Source organism: Rhipicephalus microplus, chromosome 5, assembly GCF_043290135.1.
Source record: "Rhipicephalus microplus isolate Deutch F79 chromosome 5, USDA_Rmic, whole genome shotgun sequence".
Lineage (NCBI taxonomy): Eukaryota > Metazoa > Arthropoda > Arachnida > Ixodida > Ixodidae > Rhipicephalus > Rhipicephalus microplus.
In genome coordinates, this window is record NC_134704.1 from 142,996,162 (window position 1) to 143,012,479 (window position 16,318).

At 45.1% G+C, this 16,318-nt stretch overlaps 1 non-coding gene across 1 annotated transcript; it reads left to right on the plus strand.

The window, feature by feature from the left end:
• The first annotated feature begins 15,472 nt into the window (after nt 1–15,472).
• On the plus strand, nt 15,473–15,544 carry TRNAS-CGA (transfer RNA serine (anticodon CGA)). Its single transcript has one exon. It is a non-coding gene; the product is annotated as a tRNA-Ser (tRNA).
• Nucleotides 15,545–16,318: the final 774 nt, after the last annotated feature.

A 16,318-nucleotide genomic window follows, 5' to 3' on the forward strand; every position in this document is an offset into this window, starting at 1 on the left:
ATCGGATGCGACGACACGGCGTCGACTTGCGCTCCAGATAACTGTAGCAAGGCGCGGTCGATGCGCTCCTCCTCTCTCGCTACATCGAGCGCTTTCTGTAGGGAGAAGTCCTCGCCCATCATTAAAAAAAACTCTTTGGAGGTGTGGCGACGCGATGCCAGAGACGATTTGGTCGAAAGGAAGGACATTGCCCACCGCGCCGAATCCACAAAGCTTAGCTAATCGGCGTACTTCCTGAATAAATCTCACCGCCGACCGGTCTGGTCCCAGATGCAGGGCTTTGAAGTGTGCGCGCAGACACGCCGCGTCCGGTTGAGAGTCAAATAGTTCATTAAGCAGTGCAATAGCTGCGCCGCACACATTCAGTGTCGTCTCCTGAGTTGGCTGGTCGGCTCCCGGCTGCTGCTCATCTTGGGCGGCACGCATGTAGATGCTGAGTCTCTCAACGCCTAAGTCGTTTAAAAGCAGCGCCTTTGTGTGCTCCGGTGTGGCGTCCCTGGCAGTGGCGTCTATGTAGACCTGTAATACAGGACGACACTACCTCCATAGAATATGCAGTACAACGGGGCACTGAAGAAACGGTGGTGGAGGGATAGCCGCGTTCATGATTGCCGAATAGAGCGCCGAGAAGGCAGTTCAGGAGAAACGCGCACGCCAGTAGGCCTCGTGACCGAACTGGCACGAAAAGTGCAGAAAAGTAGAAATGGAAGCAAAAAATACAGCACCGGTGGGACTGCTTGCACGGGTGCTGAGTCGACAGCACGATGAAGGAGGCTGGATGCCCACCTTATCGCCAGATGCTCGTGAATCGAAGATCCTCGTCGCCAAAATGTACAATCGTGCGCCGGACGCAGCGCACAGAGAACACAGGGCACGGCGCTGCAGCGCCGGCTGACAAGTAGTACGCAGCAGCTGGTAGCCAAGCAGGAACTGTTTTTATGTACACAGGCATGCTCCCCCCATTCTTGTATGAAAAGCATGGAGGTACCTCGTTTCACTGCTCTTCGCGTATTGGGAAGTCCCACAGGCAAGCCTCAAATTTTCTCCGTTCCAACTCATTTACGGCCATGTTCGAGGACCACTGACCATGCTGAGAGAGCTGTGGACTAATGAGGTGCTTGGCTGAAACGAGGACGATGTACACCTACGTCTTCCATCTGCGCAATCGCCTAGTGGAACCTTGCAAAATGGCATGGGGACATGTTACCCGCATGCTTTTTATTCAAGGGGGAGGGGGGAGATGATGTGGTCGTGTTATTCCTTCTCAGGTGTACATTACCTTTCCATTTTTGTGTGTTTGCTGCGTTATTTTTTACGCTGTTATATGTTGTATTGTACATTTGCTTAATCTTCTGTGTATTCTGTACATTGTACTATTGTGCATTGGTTGCGCGGAGGACCCCACATCATCTTCATTTCAAGGGGGTATGATGTGGTGTCGTGGTTTCAGTTCTGGTTTTGGAACCGGTTGGCTGGCCTCTAGAGGGCGTTGTGAATATGTATATAATGTCATGCTTCTGTACATAAAAACAGTTTCTTCTTGGCCACCGGCTGCTGCGTCCTTCTTGAGGGCCGGTGTTTCGGCGCCGTGCCCTGTGTTCTGCATGCGTTGCGTCCGACGCACGGAGAACACACTGCTGTTCTAGTTGCCGTCGCTGACAGCTGGGCAACCAACGGACAAGGCCTGCAGTCAGGCTGGGCGACTGGCCCAGGGTTCAGGCAACGTGCCACTGTTCCGGTCTGCCGTGGGCCGCTGTTCTCACTGCTGTTCCAGGTGGCTGGAATGACCTCGGTGTGCCGCCGGAACTAGCCTGGTGCCTTCTGAGCTACCGAGAAACCGCTAACGGAGTCCTGTGGGTGCAGCAGACAGCCGTGTCATGGCATGTGCCAACCCACGCTGAGGAAATCAGCGAGCCATAGGCGCGCCGTTCCGATTGATCGGCGACCAACAAGCCACGGGCCAAACACGGCGAAGGGCATCTAGTTTATACGCCCACGTAGCATATGACTGCACGTGACAGTTAATTTAGTCACAGTTTGTTAACATATGTGGTGTCCGGGTTTTGGTTTCGCAACCGGTTATCTGGCCCCACAGAGGACGTTTTATGGATGTATATATTGGATGCGAGGCCCACGAGTGGAAGAGCGCACGCTGCAACCGTTGCGACGTGCAGTGTTGGATCACGTGATCTTGCCTCGCTCAGGGGAAGGAAAGTTGGTGATTGGATGTGTTCTTTTTATCCACGACTTCGCGGTGTCTTTACTTATGAACAGAGTTGCCTTGCTCTCACTTCATGTGTGCGGATTTATGCAGACTACACAATCTGGAAAGTCGCAGTAAAAGTTACTGGTGCGTGCCACAGTGACGACCGCTGGTAGTGCCCTTGTCACCTCTTTCATTCTTCATTGTTGTGGTTGTTATTTCTATCCCATGGAATTGAAATGAGCACCGACCACGCATGTTCACAACAAAGCAGAACGTTTAAGTTTTTCGTGCGGGGGCCTCATACACAACGAAAAATGTATGAGCAGAGTCCTATTATGAAAGGCCTTGCGTATTTAAATTACGACGTACGTGCGTACATGTTAAAAAGTTGCTGTCATTGCATTTGATAATGTGCGCCGTTGTCTGAATTGTCAGACATTACTGATAAAGCCGGGAAGTCCAGTTCTTTTCTCTTAATTGTCGTTAATTTTACCCTATTTTTATTTCGTGGCGAGTTGCTCCTGCGTATACGGACAGCGCATACGACGAAATTTTCTTTCTTACATCACACAAGCTTATACTTCTCTTGCCAGCCAAAATAACTTTTACCGCAGTGTGCGCTTGCCCCCTCCTCCGTGAGTGTCCATGCCCATGTGTATACCCAACCACACGAATTTCCGTCCGCCAGTGGTGTAGCCAGGAGGTAGCACGTCAAGCTTGTACTCCCCGCCCCCTCACACCCGAAATGTTTTCTCATGACATATATATATAGCGCACAAAATAACGGCCGACCACATCAGGCGGCCCGGCCGGCCCCCAATTCTGGACAAGGTGGTGCCCCATCCGAAAAAAAGAATTCTGCCTGCACCCCTGCCCATGGCCCCTGCCGTCCACAACTTCATCTCACAATATTATGGGCCCACAGCCACTGCCTGTTCTTTTCAATGTTGTTTTCATCTGCAGACGAAAACGCGGTCAGCTTCGAAAAATGATTCATTTTCTAACTGCTGTGAAATGTTGCACAGCCTATGAATAAAGTTGTAAAAAAAATCTGGACACTGAAACATGAAATTGCCGTTTAGATCACGGTACGCGAAACCTAGCAGCATGCTGATTCAAGGGTCCAAATAACACATCTGGCTTGTAAGCACGCAGTGTATTTGCCATCGTAATTAAGCCCAGTCGGGGTCGAATTTTTGTATCACGATTTACGCCTTTGAAGAGGCTGTGAAGCTGAGCCAATCATTTATAACTTCCACCCATGTGTGGCTTGATGGCGATCAATTGTGCCCCGCGTGACAACAGCAGAAAGTTTGTGCAATTAATATTAGGATCATGCCGCAGATTGAGGAACTTTGCATCGTGTGAAATTTCACCTCGCGTTACAACTCGAATGAAACACGCTTGTGTGTTACTCACGTTTGCCCGCAATCATATCAGAAAGGTTGCTTGCGGCTGCAACTGTAAGAATGTTGTGTTGCTTCCCACAAAGGGGCGAATCCGCTTTCGTTATGATTCGTAGGGTATGTGTGCTGAACAAAATTGTAAATTTGCGCATTCTTGTCATGTCAACCATGGCCCGTCTTTAGATACTAACCTACAACGAATGAATTAGTGTGATTTCGCGCATTTTCTGCCGCAAAGCTAAGAATCTTTACCATTATTACCCATTTGATGCTTCAATTCGACAAGGAATGAGCCGCTACCTTTTACGAAAGCAGCATGCTCGCCTAGACGATGCCGGCTGTCAGGCATCATGAGAGCCGTAACACTTTTCCGGAGTTGTTATTTAGCGCTTTGTATAAGCAGTGAAGTAGCTACATTTCACTGATTTCGTTCAGTGAAGTACAAAAACAATAATTGAAAAAATAAGCCCCCCCCCCCCCCCCCCCGAAGGGAATCGTGAGGATATGCCAATGCATTGCGTATCGTCCATAACGGCATTTTGCGCGTGAGAAGCCAGTGTTAGAAGACAGACAGACAGACACTGAACTTTATTGGGCCCTGAGAAACACTCCTCTTTTAGAGAGCGTTAGAAGAATGATGATGAAATAACTTTATTGAATATCCGGCGATTGGAAGGCCCGGGCCTGGGGCCGCCTAGATGGCCGCTTGAAGCTGTTGCTCCCGCGCTGCCTCCAGGGCTCGCTGGGTGGCCCAAAGTTGGTCCATGAGTACTGAGCTTTGCAGCGGGGCCAACCACAGCGCCCGCAGATCTCCCGAAGACACCACCATTTCATCTTGGTATATTCGACAACCCCACTGCATGTGTTGAAGCGTGGCTCTACCAGACTTGCATAGCTTGCATGTGTCGCTCTCGTATATGGCAGCGTAAAAAGTCTTTAATTGCACGGGATTGGGGTAGCTTTCTGTCTGTAATCACCTCCAAGCAACGGAATTGCTCTGTTGAGTTTATTGTGAGGTGGTAGATGAATTCGCCTTTGCATTTGGTAGTATTTGGTTATATAACTTAATGTGGTTACTCGATCTTTTTCTCAGAGCCACATCTCCCCCTCCACGTTCCCCTCACCCGTAGAGGTCACACCTTGCTGAGCTCGGCGAGTAAGACCTCGAGCCTCGCAGTGTGCTACCTCATTGGGGTTGACTGTGTGAATGTGGGGAGCTGTATGCGCTGGGAACCAGAGCAGTTGTCTGTCATTCTTTTCTACAGTGGAAAATTTTGCTTCGGTTGCACTCATGATGCGCCATGCCGCCGGGGAGATCCGGCCCATCCCGTAATTTCAAATGGACGTCTGTGAATCTCTAATAAATAATGTACGGAGCATTCGGGGAGACCAGTGCTAGTGCAATGGCTACTTCCTCTGCTCTCTCGGAAAATTGCGTATTAACTGACACGCTGGTAACGAGCTTTTGGTTGTGATCTACGACTACCGCAACGTAGCTATTTCTGTTTGGGTATGTCGCGTCTACTAAGGCGGCTCTGTCATCTGACCAGTAGCTCTGGATAATTTTTCTGCTCTATTCGTGCGCCTACCCTTGTTGCAACATGGATGCATGTTCTTGGGTATATTAGGTACCAGAAGTTTCTCACTAATTTCTCTCGTGATCGTCCTCTTTTCTTCATTTTGGTTGTGGTAATTCATTCCTAGCTTGCGTAGCCTATTCCGTCCACTAGAGGTTTTTGTTATTCGTTCCACCTGAGACATTTGTTGTGCTTCTATGAGTTCCTCCAGTGTGAAGTGGAGTCATAGGTTTATGAAAAAGGTCTGTGCGCGTACTGATGGCAATTCCTAGCGCTAGTTTGTACACCTTTTTTATTAGGTTGTTAATTTTGGTCTTTTCATCTGCAAATTAATTATGGAAGGCTGCTATGTATGCGATCTGAATGATTACAAAATATTGTATCAGCCGTATGATACTTGCTTCCTTCATACCCTGGTGCTTGTTAGTAATTCGTTTTATTAATCTTAAGACGTTTGTTACCTTCGCTTCTAATTTTTTTAATGGTTTCTCCGTTTGTACCTTTGTCTTCAATTACAAGGCCCAGTACCTTGAATTGGTTCACTATAGAGATATTTTGGTCGTTCCCAGTGTGTATCTTAATTTCTCCATAAGCCTCGTTTCTGTCATAACCCGTGGAAGGCCTACCCCTAAGCGTGGGACGGTACAAAAGAAGCTCTGATTTTTATGTGGAGCTGGTGATACCTGTTTCTATCAGGTGTTGCTCTACTATGTTTATTGCGGTCTGCAGTCGTTATTCTATAGAGCCATCGCTCCCATCTCAAACCTAGATACTAATTTCATCCGCGTAGATTGAATGCTGTAGAGACTCAATTTCATTTAGTTTCCCGGGAAACCCTATCAAGACGAGATTCAAGAGCACTGGAGATAGGACAGAGCCTTGCGGCGTGCCAGCGCCGCCGATGTCGATCTCGGCTGATTTGAGTCCTCCGACGGAGATGACTGCCTTTCGGTCTGACAGGAAGCTCTTAACGTAGTTATACATCCGCTGCCCCCGTCCTATCAGTTCAGTGTTTTTCAATATGGCTGTATGGTTAGCATTTTCGAAAGCCCTTTTAAGATCAAAACCCAAGATGGCCCTTGTAGAGTGGGTTTTATAGTCGATTATCTGATGCTTAAGTTGAAGCATCGCATCTTGTGTCGAAAGGTTTTTGCGAAACCCTATCATCGTATCTGTGCAGATGTTGTTGTCTTCTAAGAAGTTGTGGACTCTGTTTAAAGTTACATGTTCCAGTAATTTTCCGACGCAGTATGTTAGAGAAATTGGTCTGAGGCTGTCGATGGCAAGCTTCCTACCAGTCTTTGGAATGAGCGTAATTGTCGCTTTCTTCCACTCAGCTGGTACTTCTCTTTTTATCCGGCACTCATTCATGTATCCTGTAAGTTTGGAGATTGATTCATCATCGAGGTTTCCAAATGTTTTGTTACTTATACCGTCAAATCCTGGGGCTGATTTGGTGTTTAAATTTTATAGGGCCGCACGAATTTCTGCCTCTGTAATTTCCTCGTCTAGTTTTGAGTTTGCATCACCGTTGTAGCTAGAATGGTTACAAGGAGCTGCCTGTGTGATATATTTCTTCTCCAATTCCTTTAGAAATTCCTCTTCTGTGCCATCATAGCCGTGAATTAACTTAGTAATGGAGTTGCTGTTGTTTTTCTTGTTATTTTCCGGATTAAGTAGGACCCTAAGGAAGTGCCAGGTTCTGCCGGTGCCTAATTTCCCGTCCATAGAATTACAAATCTCGTCCCATTGTTGTTTACAGAGTTGCTTAGCATATTGTTCTATTTCTTTGAAGCGCTGTGTGCTTTCTCAACTTCATGTTATGATTTTCGCCGTTAAGTTCATGTTGAAGTGACTGCTTAGCTTCCCACATGTGGAGAAGTTTGCTATCGCATTTCGTTTAGTTAGGTTTAGGTGGCACGATTTTAGTAGCAGTTTTGACGTCTTCCCTGAGCTGCTTAGTCCATTGTTCAATGTCTGTAATTGGTCGTTGTTCTGTCGCCTCTCGCGTTCTACGAAGTAATTTCCAGTCTATTAACTTAATTTCTCTTCCTTTGGGGCTACTTGGGCCATATGTGAAGTGTTACTCTGATATACGATGGTCTCTGCCCAAATCTCTTCCTTCCTTCTGTTGTGCCATGCTGCCATTTCAATAATTTTGGTGAAGGTTAGGTCTGGGTTTGCGTCCCTGTTTAGCGACGTGCCAATTCTAGTTAGACTGCGGTGATCTGTGACGAGTGTTAGGCCTAACTCTTGCGAGTCATGCCTTAAGGCCCTTCCTTCTGGTCTTGTATACAGGTATCCCCAGGCAGCATGTGGTGCAATAAAGTCTCCTGCTATAACTACTAGATTTTCTCCAGCCAGGCTAAGTGTTTTATTAAATTTATGCTTATGTTGCGAAGGGTTGCTATAAATGTTCAGAATAAATAAGCTACGCCCTGTCTCCTTTTGCGGAAGGTGCTCCAATAAGATATTGTCAATGTGCACTATCCCTGTTGCACGCACGTGATGCTTCTTTTTACCAGCGTGGTTAATGGCCTGGTCTCCCCTTCGGCATAGCCAAAAGATCTGTATCCTGCTAGCTTTGTAATACCGTGTGTTTCCTGCAAAATAATGACGTCCGGTTTATCTTTTCCGTTCAAGTACTGCTGTAAAACTGACTTTTTGTTTTTGTAACTTCTACACTGCCATTGCCACATTCGAAAAGCTTTCTTAGGCCGCGTCATTGCAGTTGTGACCATGGAATGGAAGTGTGAGGTTGTAGAGAGGCTGATCTTAAATAATTCTGTGATTGAAAATTTGATATGAATTGTGGCGCTTCTGCTGTGTCGGAGAAAAGTCGATTTCCTGGTTACGGCTTTGATTCTAGAACGTCTAAATCTATTCATAATCGTTGCTGTTGCCTTAGCCATTTGGTTCATCATTTCGTCCCGTTTTTCATTTTATTTTTTAATCTCCTCAAGGGTTTTTTGTATATCGGCTAAAGTTTCATCTACCGTCGCGTCATCTTGTTTAACACTTTTCGCTTGAGCCTTGCATTTGAGAGGAGGGGACTCACCCCCTTCATCCATCCTGTTCTCCGGGATTTCAGTTATTTCTTTTGTGCTCACATATGGAGCGGGAGTTACCTGGCTTACTGGGTTTTTTTTTTCTCCTTGAGGCTTTTTATTTCATCACTCATGCGTGCTAGCATTATCCTCAGCTGTGCGTTCTCGTGCTTTAGTTCCCTTAACTAATTGGTAATGGCAGTCTCCTCGTCAACACGCGGACGCGTGCCCTCGACCACGTCTGCCCAGGTCCCCTTGAATTTCGGGTCTCCTGTAGTGGGTGGCCTTGTTGTGGACCTAGACTTGGATCGGGATTGGCGTCGTGTCCCCGGTTTTCTGGAGTCAAAATGAGATGAAGATCGACGGGTCGATGGAGATCTTGATCTCGCGCTCGACCTTCTTCTGGGCTTGGAGTGTCGTTCCTTTGCTTCTAGGAGACCAGGTTTTCCGTGAAAATCAGCCTTCTCTTCTCTTGATGTAGAGTCTCCATATTTTTGTTGTCGCTTTTGTTGCAGCCTTTGTCATTGCCTTTGCTTGATAATGAAGGGTTTTTCGAAGTTGGTCCTGCATGTCCTGTCTGCGGTGGTATGGCCCCCACCACATAGCTGGCATTTGGGTTCGCACCGATGATCTTCATCTGGATGTGGTGTTCCACAACCGGCACAAAACTTGCTGTCAGGATTGGGATACACGTCTCGCCAGTGTCCAAGTCTGTTGCATTTGCGACAGAAATCTACTTGTTTCGGGTACATTGAGCATCGGAGCAGAGCTGCCCTGTATCGGACAAACGCGGGCACTTTGTGTCTGTCAAAGAGAACAATCACTGTGGTAGTGTTACTGAGTCTCTCCGCTGCTATCGCCATTAGATTTTTGGTAGTAACAATAGCTGCCGTAATGTCTCTTGGACACTCTTCGAGTGGGATATTCCTTTGATGACTCCCTTTGGCCGTCATGTCCAGCACTGTCTCATAAGAATTTGTATCGTAACACTTGTCTTGAACTTTGATACGTCTTATAGTCTGATATTTGTTGGTATGCTCCTGATCCGGTGTACTGGCGAACAGAATATTTTGATAGTTTTTGAGGCAGATGATATTCTCCTCCCATTTTTCTAGAGGAATGCCCGCCGCATCTTGCACCGCCGCTGTTAGGTTAACCACACCGTGCTCAGATATTTTGATTCCTCCAGTCGGTCTGATCACAATCTTGTAATCCCCTCTTGGCGAATGTGGCATTCTGCTTGCTTTGAGTATTTGGACTAGTCTTCCTTTCCTGGATGTATCGTTGCGCTTGACAGGCCGCGTCGGCGACGAGTTGCTTTCGTGATGTTGGGAGTCTTGCCGGCTTGACCTTCTGTTCCTGGCCTCTTTCCATTCCTTGCTCTTATCCAGTTCTTCCTCTGTGATGCTGTGTCGCTCTACGGTGACTTCCATGATTGTTTGAATGATCAGCAAACGCTCAGAAACTTGGCTCCACAGAACGCCAGTCACAGCCGCAAAGTTGCAAGCAAGGTGCGTCGCTGCTCACCAGACGCAAGGCTGGAATGCCGACTCAGCATCAGCGGGAACGCTGGTGGCGCGCCAACGGGCGTGGGACCGGGCTTCTTGCTACGTGTTCCTGGCACGAAAACGGCCGTATCTTGGCGATAACCGAAATGCTCACCTGGAGCTTCGTGTCCGCTGGTTCTGGTGATGAGCTCGTTCTGCTAATGTTGACTTTTTGATGACGCTTGGTGATTTTCGCCACACAATTATATATATATATATATATATATATATATATATATATATATATATATATATATATATATATATATATATATATATATATATATATATATATATATATATATATATATATATATATATATATATATATATATATATATATATATGCAGGCATGGTGGTTGAATGGCCGTAGCGTTGCAAGTCAAGTTTCGGCCAGACTTTAGGCCGAAACGTCGAAATAAACCACGTTGTGGCCGCTCACGGAGGACCTACTTGAATATATATATAAATAAATATATATATATATATATATATATATATATATATATATATATATATATATATATATATATATATATATATATATATATATATATATATATATATATATATATATATATATATATATATATCCTGCCCACGGCAAGTTATCTTTTCACCACTTTTCTTCATATTTACATTACAGTTTGGTCTAATATCTTCCCCTATACTTTCCTTGGCATTATTGTCTGTTAGATCTCATTAATATTGTCTAAGAACACGGAAAAACGACCCCTTAGGTATATGCTTCTTTCCATATTCATTAACGAGGGTCTCGTACTGGCAGACTTAGTGCCTTTAGGTTGTATACGAGGGACTATTGGTCAGATGCCCACTCGTAACAAGTTCACGTGCTACGTGACGCCAAAAACAGGCTGAAAAAGTGTGTGCCACACTCGCCGCCATGGCTACAGGTGGCGCTGAATGAAACTCCCACGTTTAGTTCACATATAAACCCTATAATGTGGCTGGAGGGATAGCTATAGTGATAGATCAGTAGTAGATCATCAAGCGCGTCATTCGAAGGTCGCAGGTTCGGATCCTGCCCACGGTAAGTTATCTTTTCACCCACTTTTCTTCGTATTTACATTACAATTTGGTCTAATATCTCCCCGTATACTTTCCTTGGCATTATTGTCTTTTAGATCTCATCGTTATTGTGTAAGAACACGGAAAAAGGAGCCCTTAGGTATACACTTTATATATATATATATATATATAAATATATATATATATATATATATATATATATATATATATATATATATATATATATATATATATATATATATATATATATATATATATATATATATATATATATATATTTTTATATATATATATATATATATATATATATATATATATATATATATATATTTATATATATATATATATATATATATATATATATATATATATATATATATATATATATATCGCTACGCCGCCTTCTTCGCCGCCTAGTGAACAACACGCTTCGGACACGCCAGTAACTCGAAAGGCTCGTTGTTTCATGCGTGCTGCCCCGTTACGTCAACCTACACCTGGAACGATCGAACGAACAATTCGTGCACCGCTTCAACCGGGACGCTCGTCAATTCAACGAGACAGTCAAGGCCTACTGCCGAAGACCCAGCAAGGTGTCATACATTGACTACCAATTCGAGCAGTTGCCACCAAGACGCTTTCTTGCTGCGGATGGGCTTCATCCGAGTTTTATGGGTGTGGCTTTGATTGCCGAAACCCTCAAGAAAGCACTCGGTCGTGGAGATTTCGAAGCTACCACGGGGTGGTCGACTCCACCAGCAGCTCCCGTGAATATACATTCAACACAACAAGACACCCACGAGAAGACGTCTGCATATCAACATACACCAGGAGCCCCACACCCACCCAACATCACAGATGAGTTCCCGACGATCAGCGAAGCTGTGACTCCCGCGAGCCACAAGCACCCCCTCACCATCATCAAAAGCACCACTACTAGGCGGGAAGTCTGCAGAACAGCCAACACGCGTCCCTCCATTGCGGATGTCGAGACCAAAAGCACTACACGACAGCACCACTACACCACTCCTCAAAGGGAAGCCTGCCGAACAACGAAACCGCGTCCCCCTATTGCGGACCCCGGAACTGCCTACGAACACGTTCGCCGGGAGCCCAACGCCGAAATCCTCCCCACAAAGACGAAGGCCTGCGGGACATAACTACAACCTGCGCACCTCATCAGTGCCATTTCCGCACCCAAAAGAAGATTGACTTCTGAAATGTAAGTCCAGCTCATCGCTTCCCAGTTGCAGTGCCACTTTCCTTAAAGTACGAAAACTTGCTGACAAACCAATTAGACATGAAATGCATAAATCAACATTGCAAGTGTACCTTGGTGCTAGAATAGCCCCCAAGGGTATGACACTCTCCCTCACACCAGCCGCTATAAATCTAGATGAACACGACCAAATAACATGGAAAAACGTCCTCCTTGAGGCATCCCTTAAATTAACAGAAATTGCTCTTAATCATAGTGACAAGCAGGTAAAGAAACTGGTCGCTATGACCAACACCATTCTCCGCCACAACACTTTATCGAACGAAGAAATCACGCGATTAACAGAATTTGAGCAGAATAAATACCAAGCCATCATGACCACAAAAATTCATAAATTCAAAAGAGACCATGTGCCCAAGCCCGCGTTCCCTGATATAGTTCCTTATCATTACAACACCACCACCCAGGAAATCACTAATGGTACAAACGAGCACCCATCTAGGAACACACCGTGTGACACTGTGGTTGTAAACTTATCGGACACGAGCTTGTCCCCTGACGAAGAAAAACTGCTATCTAAGGGACTAAGCTTCTGCCCGACCACAAAATTTTTCGATGAATTCCACTTGCTCCGAGACCTCGACAACTTCGCTCGAAGCTTAAGGTTGCGCGAATATTTCTTGGACAGGCCTTCTAACCACGAAACAATTCACCGTCGTAAATCAAATGATTGAACACCGAACAGTAATCGAGGCAAGTGCTTGGACCTTTATATCACTGCAGTACAGAAAGATATAGTACACGAATACCACAGACAGAAAGGAAACCGAGAAAACTTGACCAAATCTGAAAAAATAAGTATGAAAAATGTGGCATCTAGGACAGACATAACAATAAAACCCGCTGACAAAGGAGGAGCAATTGTAGTCCTTAATACAACCAACTACTTACAAGAAGCATACCGCCAACTAGACGACTCAAGATTTTACGAACGCCTCCCAGGTGATCCGACAGACGAATACAAACGTACCGTATCAACAGAACTAAAGAAACTGTTGGATGCAGAAAAGATAACCAACACTGACCATAAACTGATGCGAGCAGCATACCCTCGTCCAGGTCGCTTCTACATCCTCCAAAAAATTCATAAACCCGGTAGCCCAGGTCGAACAGTCATATCAGGCATCGGTACAATAACTGAACCCATATCAGGGTACGTGGACAAACTAATAAGCCACATTCCATGCACCCTCGCGTCGTACATAAAAGACACCACATATTTTCTTCGAGACATTGCGGGTATCTGTGTGCCGAAAAACTCGTACTTGGTTACTCTTGATGTCTCTTCATTGTATACAAATATTCCTCACGATGACGGCATAGCTGCATTACAAAACATGTACACAAACCCTAGACAATCTAACACCCCAGATCTCTCTGCAATCGCCACTTTGATGAGGATGGTCCTCGAATTAAATTCATTCGAGTTTAACCAAGAGTATTTTCAACAAATAAGCGCGACCGCTATGGCCACCAAAATGGCACCTAATTATGCCAACATATTTATGGGAAAGCTAGAATCTGAATTTCTTGCACAAAGTTCCTTGAATCCAATGTTATACAGAAGATACATAGACGACATCTTTCTTATTTGGACCCACAGCGAGGACAAACTTCTCAGCTTTATCGACACTTACAATGCTGTACATCCGAACATACACTTCACACACACATACTCGCAAGTAACCGTAAATTTTCTTGATGTTACCATAACGATAGAAGAACAAAAGCTCTCTACAACCCTATATCGCAAACCAACGGATCGACAACAATACCGCCATTACCAAAGCGATCACCCACGCCACTGTAAAAACAGTATTCCATTACAGCCAGGCTCACCGGTTTAAGCGAATCTGTTCTAGAGACGCTGACTTTGACACGAGCTCACAGAGGCTAAAACTTATGCTCGAGAAACAAAAATACCCCCCACATGTAATTAATGACGCTGTTCAAAAAGCGAGAAAACTAAAGCGTGAAGGCTTACTTATGAAGCGACCACCACGAGAAGACCCACAACGAACAAACCTCTGCTTGACTTACAGCACAAACTTCCCCAATGTAAACAAAATCTTTAAACGACATTACAACATTCTGGAACAAAGTGAACGTCTGAAACGCGCATTCCCATCCGCTCCAGGCGTCGTTTACCGACGACTACGTAACCTTAAAGACACTTGTCCACTTTCAAATTAACACATCACCCCCCAAGAATTCATGCCGACCTTGCTTAAAGCCACGATGTCTTGAATGTAAGATGATGCGAGAAACACACGAAGCAACCAGCACGCAATCCAATTTTCGATTAACATACGAGGAAACCTAACAAGCGATTCCTCTAATGTGGTATACCTACTCGAATGCAACGTGTGTGGTATGCAGTACATCGGACAAACAGAAACACCATTTAGGATTCGCTTCAATAATGACAGAGCCCATGCGAAATCAGCCCCAAGTCTACCTCTATCAAAACATCTCAATCTTCCCGGCCATGCATTCGACAAACTATCAGTAACGCTCTTAGAGATGGGATTTAAATCAAATCGAGAACGTGAACAACGAACGTCATACCTTATCCACCAATTCAACACCCTCGATAGAGGAATAAATGAGAATCCTAGAACACTTGCAGCAATTAAAGCATTAGAAAACAATAACGGCAATAACGAATATAATAACTGAGTTCACGGCACTGCAGCTGCGAAGGGCACTGGACAACTCAAAACGATTCCAAGTGTAAATACGCTTCCTAAGTGCAGCTGTCGTCTGTTTTCTGTTTTATTTTACTACCCAATCAATTGTGCCATGCCCAACAGCAACCCTGTGCACAGCCGGGAGGCCCCCACTGCACGCGTAATCCAGAAGCGGGCAAGGAATTCGCATTGCGCCCGCTTACCAGCCTCTGCCGCAATACGCGGAACCCCTCTTTCTACGACGAAATGTTGACGGGACCCCGAGTAGTTTAAGGCTTAAAACTTCCTAACATCCCCACTTTTCACCCACTTTTCTTTCTTCTCATTTACATTACAATTGGCCTAATAACTTCCCCTTTACTTTCGTTGGCATTATTGACTGTTATATCTCATTAATATTGTGTAAACACAAAAAACGAGCCCTTAAGTATACACTTGTTTCTCCTATTCATTAACTAGGGGCTTGTACTGGCAGACTTCGTGCCTTTAGGTTGTATACGAGGGACTATTGGTCAGCTGCCAGTAAGTAATAAGTTCACGTGCTACGTGACGCCTAACAGGCTCATAAAGAGTGTGCCACACTCGCCGCCATGGCTACTAGTGGCGCTGACTGACACTCCTACGTTTAATTTGACATAGATACCCAATAAAGTGGCGGGGGGGATGGCTGTCGTGGTAGCTCAGTGGTAGAGCATCGAACGCGATATTCGAAGGTCGCAGGTTCGGATCCTGCTCACGGCAAGTTATCTTTCCACCCACTTTTCTTTCTTTTCATTTACATTACAATTGGCCTAATAACTTCCCCTTTACTTTCCTTGGCATTATTGACTGTTATATCTCATTAATATTGTGTAAACACAAAAAACTAGCCCTTAAGTATACACTTGTTTCTCCTATTCATTAACGAGGGTCTCGTACTGGCAGACTTGGCGCCTTTAGGTTGTATACGAGGGACTATTGGTCAGCTGCCAGTTAGTAATAAGTTCACGTGCTGCGTGACGCCTAACAGACTCATAAAGAGTGTGCCACACTCGCCGCCATGGCTACTAGTGGCGCTGACTGACACTCCTACGTTTAAATTGGCATAGATACCCAATAAAGTGGCTGGGGGGATGGCTGTCGTGGTAGCTCAGTGGTAGAGCATCAAACGCGTTCGGATCCTGCCCACGGCAAGTTATCTTTCCACCTCTTTTGTTTCTTCTCATTTGCATTACAATTGGCCTAATAACTTCCCCTATACTTTCCTTGGCATCATTGTCTGTCATATCTCATTAATATTGTGTAAACGCAAAAGACGAGCCCTTAAGTATACATTTGTTTCTCCTATATATATATATATATATATATATATATATATATATATATATATATATATATATATATATTCGTGGTACAGCGCGAACCAAAGGCAGATAAACGTTGACACAGGGACTCTCAGCAGCCGGACAGCAAGATCACCTTCTTCGTCTTTTTTTCAGCCAGAGCTTCACTACCTGGTGTCCGCCAAATCCCCTT